Here is a 14793-nt window from a genome sequence, read left to right on the forward strand (position 1 = left end):
ACTCCAGCTGGTTATTGTGTAATTAGAGGTTTTAAACATGTTGCTCGGAAAGACTTCCAAAATATTTAGGAGGGATGGATGGTGTTTCCTTATGGAAATTGAGGTAGAGTTAATTTATGCTTTTACAGTCTTCCTTAGTAATTTTTATGCTGATGTATGAAACAGTATCCGTGAAAAAATTTCATAACAATTTAAAAGCAAGCTTTATTTGCGGGCGTAGTGTTTATTATATTAAAAACGTTTAAGAAAATCCAGCCTCATTTATCGCAGTAAGAGGATGGGCACCCTGTCATTCCACACAAAATTGTGTGCCTTCCGATGTAAGAGATATGTCATGCCGTTTTGTTGAGAATAATAACTCAATGAACAAAAACAATGGCCGTTTTTACAACTGTATTAGATCAACCTCTGCATGCATGAATAAATACTGAACTCGTAGTGGCCATATAATTGAAACTGAAATAGTTGCACGCATTCTACGCTCAAATAGTGCGTTATTGAATGGTTTCATCAAAAGTTGAGTTCTTTTTTTTACTTGTACAGGGCACATTTTTTGTATCCATTTTTGTACGAAAAGGCGCAAACCCTATTATTTATAGCCCTATATATTTAATGTGGTTGATAACTCAGTGGGCGTAAAACACCATTCCCAAAGTAGTTTTATAAATTAAAACAAATTTTCTAAAATTTTTCACAAACAGCGTTTTCTACAATTAATTTTAAAAGCAAATTTCACTCTTTAGAGTTGAATTAATTTAAATCACCTTCCAAAATATTTCAGATGGGTTTCTAAACAATTATTTTAGTAATAAACTGCAAAAAAAGTTGTGTTTCGAAATACTCAATTGGTATTTTTGGTTAAAATACCACCTCTAAAAAACCTTATTTTAGTCAATCTGTTTCGAAAACCAAAAGTAATCAGACTTTTTGGAGTAGAAGTTGGATATCAATATACACAAATAACCTTGTGACGATATTATACGAAACTAAACAAAACGTCTAGTAAACAACAATATTTTTCAATAAGCTAACTTTTCGAAGGGCGTTAAATCATTTTGCTACTTTGATCGGTCACTACCAAGTAAACATGCGTGTGCCACGCAATGCTAACCTTTAGTCATTCGCAATGGAAAGATTTAAAGATTAAATTACAAGAGTAGTTTGAAGAATGGTTCAGTTTTAGCAGGAACGCTCTTCAAACACGAGCACCTTCAATTTCATAATTCACCCCCTCCTCCAAAAGGAATATGTTGGGGGGAGGGTTAAATCGGCTTTGTGGCAAGACTTTCCCGCCATCCGTAAAAATGCCCCGTATTTGCCGAAAATTTGAGGAAGGTGGGTGTTTAGAGGGACAGGGATTTTTTTAAGATTTTTTTCTGTTCTCAGTAGCGTGCTAACTAACTAGAACTTGGAATGTTTACTAAGAATTTTACTAATATGTAAAATTTCAACATAACAAAACAGAAGGAGAAAAAAAAAGTAAGAGAGAATGGTGGATGTATTTATGGAAAGGTAAGGAGGAAGGGGAATGTAATCCAAAAACTTGAGGAGGATAGGTTACTTTGCTTTATTTTTCAACCACTATGGTAACAAACGGATATACTTACCCACCTCACCACCTTTTCCCAACGTCCCTTACAGACGGAATGAACCGCTAACGTAGTAAAAAAAAAAGACAGCAGACTAAAACCGCTCTTCCTACAAGGGCTGGAAAAATCTTGGGAAAAACCACCATTAATTTTCAAGACTTTTGTCAGCATTAAATACAATTTTATTTTATTTTCATTTCATCACACGAGGTCGTTAAAGACTGTAATACGTTAAAGACCATAATCGGGGATATTAAGTAGGAAACTAGCCTAAGCCTTCCAAAAGCATTCGGTACATGTCTCGACAAAATTGTGTTCATCAATTTTTTAAACAGAAACTGCTAAGCACTGATAATATTCATTTCCTCTTTAACGGAGTTTAATGTTTTACTCTTTGATTTTAAGAGTTAAAATTTTTTACACGACAACCAATAAAAATTAAGCTTTCAAAAGTATTACAAAGCATATTTATTTTTTAAATATTTTTTTTAAATTCAAGTATTGTATTGTATAGTACTGCGACGAACTACTCAAATATAATCAAATTTGTACTTTCAATCCAGGTCAGACAGTTATTTTACTCTTTGTGTTAATGTTTAAGCTTTTCCCGATCAGCTTTTTCCCGCCGTCCTGCCACCATGTCCTCCCCCCTCCCCTTCTGCACCAAAGGGCGCAAAGCTGGCAGCCATCAGCAGAGCCACTGAATAATTACCCGAACAACCTCACGGCCGACCAGCCATCAATAACGCCAAAGGGGCTGAGACTGCGTCGAGGTTGACGCCCTCTGGGGAATTAATCACCGCGGCCATCACATGCATCATCTTTTAGAGTCACCCCCACAAACTCCACCTCCCAATTCCCCCTTTTCAACCATCCCTTACCGACAAAGCATTGGTGCCTCTCTCCCTTTACAAGGGGTGCCCCACAATGGGAGCTACACGCGACGCGAGCTATGTCGTGTATTTTTCTTTTTTTTTCGCAATCAGGTATGCCTGTGCCGGCGATTTATTTCCTTGTGATTGGCGGCCGTCTGCAAGAGAAGGCATTGCCCTATACTGCCGGGCCCATTCAGGACGCGTTTGCTTCCGCACTGGACAGGCCTGTGATTGGTGCGCTGACAAGTAGACATGTACCTGAAAAAAAAAAACCAACTACCAACGCAGACAATGCTACAAATTTTTAACTCGCTGCAGGTCTGGAAATCGTTTCGCGAAGAGTACTTGGCCCTGGCCATTGGAAAATAAAGATTTATAGGGAAGGGTGTACTATCTTAAAAATTTTCACTTTAAATTTACGAAGAACTTTGCTTACATATCATCCAGTGATCTTCGTAGATTAATCGTTATCTTCGTAGATTTACGACTAAAAAGTTGACTTATTTTGAAAATGAAACCACAAGAACAATTTTGGTTAAGACTCACGCAAAACCACAATAGCTTTTACGATTTGTGTGTTCATCCCCTTTAATACAGAAGCACAGAATTCGAAAGTTGAAATACAGCTTAGTTCCTAAGAAGTGCTAGTCATCGGAAATCATTAATAATTTTTCGTTTATTTGGGGTGGATTCTACGTAGAAAATCACGTATATTTGCTGTAATTTACAACAGTGTAGAGGGTGAAGAAAAGGTACGTTAAGGTACTTATTTGTTAGGTATTGACAATAGTATGATGTGTGTACGGACACTACAAGTCTGAGGGAATCGAGGAAAACATCGGCAATGATTTGTGGTAACGAAATATCCAAGCATTTGCCTGTAGTGAGTCTGGGAGAACAGGGAAATATGAGATCAGGTTGCTGTTGGCACTTTCACAAAAATTCCTGACAGAGTACCTTCAACGCGCAATAGATGGTGGGTCGTATCGGATAATGTATTTATGCGTGTAGTATGTATATATCAGATTATTATGTTGTTTTTGCATTGTTAGTGCCTTCTGCGTATCCATGGTAACGGGCATTGCATTGTTTGATTTTTTTTCCAATTCGAGACGCGGCAGTGGCGTAGCGACGAGGATGGATGTGTGCAATGAGAATTGTGAGATTGTTATAAATGTAGAGTTCCGAAGCGAAGCGTGGACATATCAGCTAGAATTCTATAACAAAAAAAAATCATCGCGCCTGTGATACACAAAATTTTTCGAGTACCGAAAAACCATAATCGTCGAATGCCTAACCATGAACGTATCAGCGGCCACCATTGCTCGTTCGTGCCGCCTATGCGATCGAGGGTCACGAAGTTCAACCCCCCCCCCTCCCCTTCCCCAACCAATTTCCTGCAGCATTATTCAAATTCACGAGGAAAGATGAGGCCACGGTAGAAAAGGGTGAAATCATTGGCCTAACCAACCTTCCCCCAACCACTTTCACCCCCCCCCCTCCCCTGACTTAGCAAACCTTTCCACTCCACAACACTCTACAAAACGATCGGGTTTTGGATTCTTGCACAGAAAAAAAAAAAACCTTTCTGTAATTTTACGACAAATTTCTTGGGATACCAGTTGCCAAGAAATAGTTTGTATACTACAAGAAATACATTGTATATTTTTACACTACTTAGCTATGGTTATTTTTGCAAATAAGTACTTTTTTCGAGATAATACCGAAAATTTATTACAAACGTTGGCGCATAATTTTATATTTTAATTGGCATTTCAGTCATGCATGATTTTTTTTCAAACCATGAGAAGGATAATCTAATATTGAATCATTGGACTTTATGTTGTTTTATTATGCTTATTAATGTGCGCAGTTAATATAGGAAATCCAATCAGAGAACGGTTAATAAATAAATTTAACTAATGGAGGTGCTGGTAAAACCTAAAGCATAAATGCCCCGGTAAGAATTCGAACCCAGTATTACAGCAAACACTATTATGTAATGATACAGTTGTTATATCAATGTAAAAATATACAAGTATCTGCATTTTTATCTTCCATTTACAAAAAAAAAATGTACAGTGTGGCGCGGTAACGGTTCTAATATATATTTTTATTTATATTCATATTTATATTTACTCGCAAAAGGTGAAACTTGGCAGATGTTTCCATGAGCTATTGGGGTATTCTCGAGTGTTTTTTTTTCATCCACAGAATACTACTACCCTGAAAGCTCCAGTCACTCATCATCCATAAGAGACCTGATTTAGACGGAACGTTTGGCCCATACTAATACATTATTAATTTATTCAATCGCTATCCATGCGCCCAACGGTAAAGTATTTGACCCTAAATGTTTGCAAAATTACCATAAAACGCTAACTTAACTGACTTTTATCTATAAATTGAAGCCTAAACACCCATTTCCATATTTCTATCTTCAAAAATGACAGATTTTCGAACAAAATTTCATCCCCTTTTTAAACAGTTTGGGGGATGAATTTTCAGAAAATACTTTCTTTGTTTTAACTTACGTTATACAAGGAAATACTATGCAAAATTTCTTGTTCCTAGACTCACCAGTTTATGCTGTGCGTTGTCTGACAGTCAATCCGTGTCACGGGCGTATTAAGTAGATTCGATCATCCATTTACGAGCACTGAGCCGGTGACCAAGTGGATTCGGAACACATTTTGATTTTGGAGGTCACCGTTGACTTCAGACTTATCTGAGGGCTTTTATTTCTTGATCTCGTCTCGATACCTCCTTCAAATGTGTTGTTCTGTCACGGATATCTCCAACACATATAGCAACTAAGTAATTCAGTAGGTAACTGATCCCTGATGATGGCGACTGCAATGTCAACCGAAACGTCAGTGAATTATTTACCAAGGACACTGAAACAACCCAGAAGCCAAGCTACTTAAGTAATTTAATGTTTGTAAAAAAAAAGTCGCGCTGCATTATACTAAATGAATAAACACTGAAAACATGTGTGACAGAGAAAAAAATTCAATCAATGTGCCGAATTAAAATAAAAAAATAAAGAGCTATTAAATGAATAAAACAATGGCGAGAAAAAAAATTCTACATGACGTGTGAGGCCGACTCTTAAAGACTGTGTGCAGAAACGTATGACGTAACGCCTTCGCTTACGGCCTTATCTTCAACTTCATCTTTTATTGCTGCGTCACTGAAGACGTGACTGACTCACTCTCCCTATTCACTTTCTCCCTATTTTTCGTTTTCTTTTCATTCTTCTCTTTCCATTGCCCAAAGTTTATTTTTATTTTTTTAAAAGTTACGTGCCCGTCCCGAAGCCGAGAGAATGAAGACATCTACCCCCCCTCCTTCCCTTCACCAAAAAGGTTTCGCTGTCACGTTTTCGCGAGGTCGTAACGCCTTTCGCGGAGTCTCGTCTGCGGGGCCGTATAACCTTTAATTTACGTTTCTTCGTCTCTCTCTTTCTCTGTTTCTCCGCGCGAGATGTTTTTCGTTGTGTGACAATGGAAGCGGAAGGGTACACAGTAAAAAAAAATAATAAAAAAATAAGTGCCTGGAACTGAAGTAGTTTTTTTTGTAAAAGTTAAAAAGTTTGAAAAATAAAAATAAATATTTTTTTTTAGATCTGTATTTGTTTTTGGGAAGCCGAATTAAAATAAATTAGTTATCGCAACATTACAAATCTTTGCCGGCAGATCTTTCACACTAAGAGTGGGCTAAACAATTAATTTCCAATAACATAATTCAGCATTTCCTTTGTACTTTTACACATAAATAAACTGAATGACATTAATATTTTATTTTTTAAATTAAAAAATAAGTATTCTCGGTAACTGGTTTCCCAAAAAAAAATATATATATTTTTGTAAAGTTACAATTTTTTTTTACTGTGTGGAGTATTTTACGTCCGTGCCTTAAAAATAAAAAGAGGGGTTGTGTAGGAGGGGAGGAACGTCTGCTGAAAACAGAGAGACAGAAGGGAGTCTCACGCTACATCATGGGACCAGCCACCCTTTTTCCTGAAGGGTAGGCCGCGCACGTGATACTTTCCAATTTCAGAAAACAATATCGCGACCAGAGGGCACACACCCTCCTCTCCGAAAGACCCGGGGGGAGGATAAAAAAAGGTGGGTGGGGGGTGAAACATGTAAAACACCAGGCGTAAAAGGAAGTAAGAAGGAGGAGGGGAAGGTGAGGGGTTTGGTGGGTGAACGACCCGCATGCAATATGCGAACAGCTCGCAGCGACCGGTATAGAGGGACGAGGAAGAAAGAACTAGAGCGACGTGAGAACTACACGGCAGTTGATATGAGACGAACGAGTCATAACTGCTCCAGTCCAAGACAGCATCGCCTTAGCGCGTGCATCTTAGACAGCAGACAAACGCGGAGAATATAACTGTTATAAAGAATCAGTAGAGACCTGCAAAATTCGCGGATTCATTTCGTGATATGCTACAATTCAAATAATTATACCTTAGCGCTGCTTCTACCACTGGTTCACTGTTATACTGGATTAATGAGGGCCAATTAGAGACCTTCGCTCAAAGAAGTGTCGAATCACACACACTCAGTCGAGACGACTCACAAGTCAGCAGCCAATGAACAGGTGGCATTTGCCCGAGTGCGTAGAGTGCAGTAGAGTCTTTCCTGGAGGTCATTGAACCCGCGAATTTTTCCGGTCTCTACGAATCAGTAATGCGCAGGTATATTTTACGAAAAAAAAAAAACAACTGAACGCCTGCTAGACTGCAACAAGGTACACCCGCACCAGCGGTTTCTTCCTTGTTTGCGAGAGAAGTCGTTGCCTTTTTTTTTTTTGACCGAGCGACTCAGGTCGCGTTTGCTTCCGCACTGAATAGGTGCGATTGGTGGTTTAAACGATCCGACATGCACATGAAAAAGAAAACTCGCCCAATCGCACAAAAAACATGCGATGCTACAGTGTTCTTAAAACTTCCAGTAGTGTCTAGTATTTTTTTTTCGCGGAAAAACAAAAAAAAACAATTTGCACGCCCCTACGAATAGGTGTTTTAAGATGCCCACTCGCTAAGCTGCCGCCGTGTATTATGCGAGAGTGAATTGAAAAATAAACTCTCCGTTGCTAACATTTTTTTTTTATGTCCTACGTCTTGGGTCTCGGCATACGGCATTTAGTGGAGATTAATCTCGCGTGTCGCGTGCGTCGCAGCGAGTAAGCGAAGCGATACGACACTGCACATTGACTGTATGCAAGTTGCGGCGCGATAGGACTTAACCGTCGCTGTTCCAAGACCTTACCGTTCCTGTTTCACAACGCCGTGGGGACGTAAAGAAACGGAAAACAGTCACGAACCCGAAATATATCAGTTCGTCTAGTAGTCGGAAAAGCCACACAGATTAGTGTTATTGAGAGGTATTATTCCAATTATTTTCTATGCTGGTTTACTTTATGTAGGTAATACCTCGAAAAGTATTAAAAATATGTTTTATGCGATTTAAATGCCAATTACCAAATATTTCCAGAGAAAAAAAAATTTTTTTAAGCATAAAAAATTATTTATATTCATACACAAACAGTTTAAACAAAATTTCATTATTTCTAAATGCTTACATACTTGAACAGAATTTATGTCAATATTTAAAATGTGTTGTGTGTGTCAAATAAAATACATTTACTTAAAGAATAAAGAAGAAACAACCGTCAGAGTGGATCCATGTTTGCGTATTTCTGTGCGTATATTATATTATACCACTACACTGAAGATATTGCAGTGTGCATTGAGAATTATTTATAGACGTTACGCCAAATTACGTGGCTAAATTATTTATTTTACGTGCCACACTTTCATCGCATAATAATTTGAAATTATAAATCGTGAACAAAGCAAATAAAATGTAATCTAGGTTTAGAGAATAACTAATAAAAAACCTAAATAGTTGTACAGTGATATTAGGTACGTGTGTGAGTACATTTTCTTATAAAACGTAAAATATAAGTCACCAAAAAGTAAACAAAAAAAATCAATAAATATTATTAGATTTTACACAGCGGAATGTTGAGGAAACCATCATGTGGAATCAAGATTGCTATAATTTTTTAATGATTAAGTAAAATATTTTTGGATTTGTATACCTAGTTAGTATCCAATAAATGGTTTGCCTAAGTTTTTTTTTCAAAATAAATCATCTTACTTAACTCAACGAAATTAAATATTATAATAAATTTAAAACGTAGAAAAATTAACAAACTTTCACTTTCAGCACTTATTAAAATAAAAGGGTTTCTACAAGTGTATAATATTTTTATGTAAATGTAAAAAAATGTTTACTGAGTTTAAAAATTATTTATCACGTTTATTTATAATACTTGTACATTAATGATGTATAGTGTGATTTTGAACACTAAACAAGTTTAAAATATTAGTTTGTAATCATGTTTCACATTGAAAGATTTTTTTTTTTTAAATATTCCGATGATTCCCGGAATGTTTACATGTTCAGACATTTACCCTTAAAAAAATTATCGAGGTATTCAAATGCAATCCCAAACATTTAAATCGCAAATTTTTCTCATGAAATTCAAAATTATTCCATCCGGCTTGGAGCGTTATCCAATAACACGTTATTTATATTTCTCGCCGATTTTTCAGTTGGTGCTGAATTCCTACCCCACACTAAGTGTAATAACAGCATTTCGTAACAAAACGAACAAACAATCGTGTTAGGGCGGGGTCATGAGTGGAATTTCGGTAGTGAAAAAAAGGGGGGGGGGGGTGGAGTGTGTAAGTGGGGATGAGTAACAGAGAGGAAAAGGACAGATTGGGGCGTAAAGTAATGTTTCAAGCAAATTATTACTATCATAATGTCTAGCGCAGAATAGGCTTGTCAACAGATACAGAAGCAAATATTTAAAAGAAAAAAATGTATATATTGCATACACATAAAATAACTCACAAATAAAAAAAACGAAGAAAATATAGTTGTATAATGCTCACAGATTATAATTATGAAGTTAAAAAAAAATTATATATTGTGACTAAGCGGCTTTGAAAATCGCCATCAAAATGTAATCAATCGATTTGTAGCCACAATTTACTTTGTTTCACTTTACCATGATAAAATGTCAGCATGGAGATGATTTACAATAACAACCTGCTGACCAAAAATGCATAAGAAATACGAAATATAACTTTAAAACTATATATATATATATATATATATATATATATATATATATAAATATATATATATATGTGTGTGTGTGTGTGTGTGTGTGTGTGTGTGTGTGTGTGTACATACACATGTGTAAGGCATACGACACTAGATCACAAAATCAACTTTTTCATGAGAGCAATTTAAATAATTTTAAATTATGCTCAACTTATATACTCAACTATTTTCAACCCAAAATATATTATTATTTTAAACATCGTAGATGTTATTTTTATGCCACGGTGGAAAAGTTCATGGTTAAAAGTGCATTTTACCCTAAAGTGGACATAGTGTATATTCCTCTGCCAAACGGTTTTGCTTGTTTGTTGTCTATAAGTTTTCCATCTTTTTTTACATGGAATATTTAAATAGCTTTAGACGCTTAGCAAAAAAAAATTCCACACGGATTGAAATTTTCGCCCAATACTCTTTTTTAATCGCCTCTGTGAAGGTGTGTAAATAGGACGTAAAGTAATTAACATACAAACTCCTAACTCAACGCACGTTTGTGAAACCCGGTGTGCAAGACTATTAATAGTGTTGTGCAACTATCAGTCTGTCGATGTATCAGTCATGATTAGATTACTATTTTCAATTTCACTTATGCGATGAAAAGAAAAAGAAAATAATTAGACTAATAATCGCAAAGCATGAAATTGCCAATGTATATCATTTTCATGATACTTGCGGCGTATCGAATATTTCGTTCTTTGAGATCATCGTAAAACTGTAAATCTTCAAAGTTTACTGTATGGATATTTTATTATTGTTTATTTTATTCAAAGTGAGTTTCGTGCAATATTTTGGTGTTCTCGAGCTTCGAGTAGCCAATGTTCGGAATTAATTTCCAATACACGTCTTCAAAAAAAAAAATTGTTGCGAGCAAATGTTTGTATGTGGGAAGCCAAAATTCGAAAAGGCTTTTTTTTTTTTTTGCGAGGGATATTTTGGATTACTATATTTCCGACAGCAATATTGAAGTCACTAACGGTGATGACCGTTAGCTATGTATCTTCTTTGGGTATTAATATTTGTAGGTGTTATTGCACCGATGTAGAATTTTGTTTTTCCCTGCCGCAACTGTGTTGAACCTGAGATGCGCTCGGCCCCTACCCGGTGCCACGGGATTTTGGTGTCGTTGTTGCAGGGTGATCATCAACCCTTCTGCCTGCTGAAGTACGTCCTTAACCCGTGCGATTAGTGTCCGGGAAGCAGTGATGGCTGGGTAACGCTTCGTCGAGGGGGTCGTCTCGGTCATTGGGGGGTTGGTGTGTTCAGACTCTCAACAACCGTATCAGCTCCTCCCCTTACCCTTCTCTCTGCAGTTGGTCCGGCACCGAGAGGAATTACCAGGAACCTTTGAGTGTGCCCAACTTGCGCACCGGGCGGCAACGTTACAGCGAATGTTGTTGTTGTTGACGATCGCGGACACACGCTATGCCTGCGTGGACTCAAAACGCTGGACAAACCACACAAAGTCTTACACAGAAAAAGGTTATACTTCACAACAACAACGAAAAAATTGTTATATCGGAAACTATAGGTTTAACATAGAAAAAGGTTACATTTAACAACTAAAAAAAATTGTTGAACCTGAAACTTTTCGTCCGATTCTATGACCAACTATGTTGCTTTGTTCATCAAACTCTATTAAATTAACTAGGAATTTTGAGAAATTCGAAGGTAAATTTGTTTGAAAGGTCCATAATATAATTCTGTAAATTCAAAAGACTCTTTTATTTATTTTTTTCAGTTTCCAAAGCCAAGCATATTTTATTTGAATCCAACGATACGTTGCAAAATAAACGTTTCTTAAACCCTGTAAGCGATTACCCATTCATAATAATAAATAATGTTCACAATTGTGCAAAGGTGGGCTAAATGTCATTTTGAACCATCATTTTATTTGTTTAGAAAAAATTGCATTATTATTTCTTATAAATAACTTAAAAAAGTACAAAGTGCTGTGAAAAAAATGTAATTTCTTAGAAATCAAAATTCTTAGCATCCGAATTTACAAACTGCAATGAAAAATTCTGTTCTTTACAAAATTGTAAGTCCAAAAAAAACTTCAAAAGTTTTTACTATTTCTACTAACGTACCAAGCAGACGCTTTTGGTCACTAGTCACTGGATGCAAGAACCTAAGAGCATGTACACTGTTAACAATTTTCACAATAAATGTGTAAAGAACAGGGATCGTGTTTAATTTACGGTTATGTTCGTAAATTTACTGGTAATGATTGTGCGTACTAAAAAAAACTTATAAGATTCATCTAGAATTTTTTAAATCAAAATTTATAAAAAGTGTTAAACAATAAAACATTTTTACACGTGTCTTTTAATCGTGTTTACAACAGAAGACATAAATCTTAAGTTGGACTTCGGGGTAGTTTTTATGAAGAAAAAAAACATTTCATTTGATACTGTTAGGAATACTTGGTTTATTTTATGGAAATTAGTCGTAGAAAATTCCGTAAATTTACTGCAATTTTAAATAGCTAAAATACACTAAAATACCTTAAATTAAACATTTGACAGCAGATTTTTTTCAAAACACGTTTATCAATAAGTGAATTTTTAAAAATAATTTTTAACATTTTACCTGCTCAGTTTTCGCGAACACGCAAATTTTATTTCATTTCCTTTCTTTTTTTCCGGTACCAGACAGTACCGCATCCGAAAAGACAAAAACCAGCTACCGCTCAGCATCCGCGACCGGGCGATATTCCCGCCGGTTTCTATTGGCGAGGACCTGGCATCGATACAGCTCGGTGCAACCGCAACAGAGCTAATGTTCTGCGATAATACCTCCCTTCCTGCTCTCCCGGCCGTATCACGGTTCGTGTTATTTGCGCCCTTCGCCGGCGCAAAATTATTAGCCAATAACACGCGGAACGTAAAAAAAAAAAAAAAAAAAAAATCAGGATACCACACTCCCTCCCGCAAATTTCAATTCCTGGGGCTCCGTCATAACGCGCGGAAACATCAGAACTCTTTTTTTCCCCTTTCATTCAGCGCGGAGTTTTAAAAAAAAATCTAGTTCATTATTAACCTCCGCAGAATACCACAAAAGCAAAATTATCTGATAATTTTAGCAAATGTTGGCCTCCTCATTAATTATATTAATCAGCAACCAGCAGGTTCCTTGTTGCAACTGAAAGTCTCCGTGATGTATGCGAATTACCTACGCTAATGCACTTACGGTATGAACTACGTGCAGAAGACTGGTACCTAATTAATTAGCAAAATATGGTGTTAGTGAACTGATTTACGACCGAACGCTGGTTTTACCGCAGCATTTACCAGTGCATAAATATCAGTCAGACCAACAGTGTTACAGGTGTATTCAGCTTTATTGTGAAACATGGGTCACATAGGTAATCGACTATATCTATTGTACGTGATACATTTTGTGATTCCCTCCAAAGAACAAGTAATTTTCAGCATCAGCACCCCTTGTACACGTAACCAACACATTAACTTAGAAAAAAATATATATCAAATTAATTTTCGTAGCAATAATTTTACATAATGCAGTGTAAACTATGAAAAATCTGAAAACTTAAAAAGAAACCTTAGTTATTTTAAAACTATTTACATGTTGGCTTGGTTAAGATTCTGACACAAATCTACTAAAAAAAAATTTAAAAAAAATTTTTCATTTTGTGAACTTACATTGCTGTGAGGGTTTTAATAAACATATTAATTTTTAATCTGCAATCATCGACAAGAAATACACAATTACGTCATTCAAGTAACTTCAGGGGTAATCAAAGCAACAGATCCATAATTACGCTAACTCTAGAGAAAGTCCTCAGTAATGCATTGTGCCTAGCCAAGCTCTAAAACGCAACACAAAATATATTCTGGCGAACAGATCTAAATATTAGTGTCTTCAGCAGGGTCATTAAATTCAACTTATATGATGTTAACCTAAAATTAGTATAACTCAGTATGACGTCTTTGATTTCAGTAAAACATCTAAACAATTAAATATTCATTGGCATTGTTTCATGCTTAAATTAAATTTTTGCTATGACGAAAAGAAAAATATTTTGTAAGTCAGTTAAGATACATTTACCGTTAGAGAGTTAGTGCTGTAAATTCATGGACTTTAAACAATGAAGGCACCTTAAATAAAAGAAGAGTTCTTAGCAATTTCAGATAACTGGAATTTTCCTAGAAACTTTCGAGTTCTGTGCAATGGGTCAACAGACATAAGGAAGATAAAAATGTGTATTTATGATTAACATCTGAGCTCTACGTATACGGAATTTGGTGGGAGTAATTTATTGAATGGAACGGAAGTTGCATGGAACGGAAATGTGTAACCAACGTGCTGCCATCTGTGGCGAATGGCACGAACCAAAATTTACAAAACCAAAGAGAAACGGTTTAGTGAATTTTAACAAAATGGAAAGTATTTTAATAAAATTCTTGGTCGAAAATCAGATTCAAAGCAGGAGTTTAGTTTTTTTTTTTTAAAGTCTTGTTTCGCTTTTATCGGAGTAGTTTCTTTATATAGTTTAACCTTTAGATATGCAAATAGAATGATTCAATAGTCGACGTAGCTGCTCCAACGACAAATTCTAGCGGCGGGTGTGACAACTACGTTCAATTCGCGTCATAAAATTTAGTTAAAAACACAATTTTCGTTTAATTATCACGTTCGGCAATATTTAAAAGAATTTTACGTTCAATTTTGGTGTCCATGCTCGTAATTAAGAGAAGATGTTACACATCTCTGGTGAGTACTGAAAGGCTGACTCTTTTTTTTCTCTCTCTCTTTCTGAGAACTTAAACAGGATCAAGATTTTGAAGGTCACGCGAACACTCCAAGATGCTTCTTGTGAGTTCGCGCTCGGAGAAAATTACCCGGAAATTTTACCAAGATGCACGAACACCACTGATTAATTTGCGAGACAAATGTTCTTCGCAAATCTCGTAAGGCGGTGGTTGAAATTGAAACGTTTGTTCGTGCACGTCAACGACTGCGCTTTCAAACGCAGCCAATGGCACTGCGTTTCTAATTTGCTGCATGCGGACAAATGCACTCGTGGGGGGGGGAGCCTAATTGTTGAACGGGTTGAGGAGGGGTGTATGAGGCGAGGGGGAGTGGAGGAAAGAGGAG

The 14793-nt window shown here is 36.3% G+C and overlaps 1 protein-coding gene across 2 annotated transcripts in view; it reads right to left on the reverse strand.

Annotated features, from left to right (window-relative positions):
* LOC134536865 (complexin) overlaps positions 1–14793 on the reverse strand; it is a 1123559-nt gene that overhangs the window by 365304 nt on the left and 743462 nt on the right. The gene's annotated exons all lie outside the window — the stretch shown is intronic.

The sequence above is a fragment of the Bacillus rossius genome, chromosome 11, assembly GCF_032445375.1.
Source record: "Bacillus rossius redtenbacheri isolate Brsri chromosome 11, Brsri_v3, whole genome shotgun sequence".
Taxonomy (NCBI): domain Eukaryota; kingdom Metazoa; phylum Arthropoda; class Insecta; order Phasmatodea; family Bacillidae; genus Bacillus; species Bacillus rossius.